Raw genomic sequence first — 1,788 nt, 5'->3', positions numbered from 1 at the left:
TTTTTAATTTTCAAGTGTTTATTGTATTTCACAGATATTTTTTATTTTAATGTGTTAATTTTATTTTGAACCATCTTTTATTTATAAGTATTGATTTTATTTTATAGCCATTTAGCCAAGTCTCTGTAGAACCATTTGTCTCTGCTAATGACATCTTCTATACAATTGTTTGATCCCAGGCTTAGTTTATGGACTGTAATGTGAAATTAGGCACAAGTCTGACAGTTTGTTCACCAAGTTACTGTGCTCTCTGAGAGGATCTGTAAGTATTTGACATTGTTCCATGCCCATCGTTGACATTAGTCTCTAACAAAATGTGGATCATCTACCAGGAACAGTGCAAACAGCATGAGTTTCTGTAGTGTAGTGGTTATCACGTTTGCTTTACAAGCAAATGGTCTCTGGTTCGAAACCAGACAGAAACAGATTTAGTCTATTCATCACAGGTGTTTACTAAAGGCCAACAAGGGTTCTGTGGTGTCATGGTCTGTACTCTGAATCCAGGCATCTGAGTGCAAACCTCAGTTGAAATTTTCATGCGTTGCATCTCACATCATCAACTTTGGAATGTCAAACTGAAACAAAGCAGAGAAGTTCAGTTCCTGTAGTGTAGTGGTTATCACATTTGCTTTACACGCAATGGGTCTCTGGTTCGAAACCAGACAGAAACAGTTTTTGTAGGTTATGCATCTCTTGGGGTGCAGTGAGACAACAGGAGCCTTCCTCTTTGGTGATGGTTCATTTGCCAATCGACTTCAATGTAGGCTTCTTTGAAATCGAAGTTACTTTACTTCGATTACCAATTTGCAGTTCTATGGCGTAATGCTCAAGGCCCGCGGGGCCTGTTTTAGCAGGGATGCTCTCCTGATCTGTACCGTCAATGTGGCCCGTTGAGGGGGGCCAATATGCTGAAGTGGCCCTCGGTGAAACTGAGTTTGACACCCCTGGTCTAAGCGGACGTTAATCAACTAAAACTAATTTTCATTTAAAAAAAAAAAATCAACAAATAGTTATAAGTTAATTGTTTGCATCCCTCAGCCCATCTGCTCAGTACTCTCTCTCAGCTGTTTAGCGCTCCCCTGATTAGACTCAACTGGTTTTCATGTCACATTTAAGGTCTTCCTCATGTGAAGACCTGTAACTTTTCCTTTTTTTTCCCTTTAAACCCTTTTCTTCTGCAGTTGGTTCCTCCAACAACTACAGTTAGTTTCCTGCCTGCACTGACTCAGCTGTATGTGTTAGGAGCCTACACAGATTTCCCTGTTCTCACTGTGGGTTTGCCTCTTCAGAGCCGTGTGTAAGTACAGCAGCATGGTGCTGCATCACAGCAGACGGTGGAACTGATGTGGCTGTCAGCTTGAATTAGACACAACCCTCTTTGATTAGAGGTGAGCGGCCTGCCTGGAGAAGGTTCAAAAGAGGAGGAGGAGAGAGGAAGAGGGAGGAAATGTTGGGGCTCGCAGTGAAGGGCAGCGATGGAAGAGAGGTGGAGGGGTCTGAGGGGTCAGAGGGCAATGGCCGGTGTGGTGGAGGCTGGGAGAAGAGATGTGGGTGACTGGACATTTACAGAACTGATTGGTTGATAAAAACTGAGGTTAAGGGTTAGAGACCCACAGATGTTTGGACCCCAAACTCAAAATATCAGTTCTGTCTCTGGATCGCTGGTGCAGCATTTTCAAAGTCGCATTTGGGTTTCATGTTTTCACAAGTCCAATTAATCTGCATCCAATCTGAAGAACTACAAATAATTTATAACTTCACATTTAACCATTCAACACCAGATATATG

General features: G+C 42.3%; 1 non-coding gene across 1 annotated transcript; it reads left to right on the top strand.

The window, feature by feature from the left end:
* Nucleotides 1-352: 352 nt before the first annotated feature.
* Nucleotides 353-425, top strand: trnav-uac (transfer RNA valine (anticodon UAC)). The gene has a single exon. It is a non-coding gene; the product is annotated as a tRNA-Val (tRNA).
* The last annotated feature ends 1,363 nt before the right edge of the window (nt 426-1,788 follow it).

Source organism: Poecilia mexicana, unplaced genomic scaffold (assembly GCF_051168715.1).
Source record: "Poecilia mexicana isolate PSO_F unplaced genomic scaffold, ASM5116871v1 scaffold_22, whole genome shotgun sequence".
In the NCBI taxonomy this organism is placed as follows: domain Eukaryota; kingdom Metazoa; phylum Chordata; class Actinopteri; order Cyprinodontiformes; family Poeciliidae; genus Poecilia; species Poecilia mexicana.
This window is presented reverse-complemented; position numbering and strand designations above follow the sequence as displayed.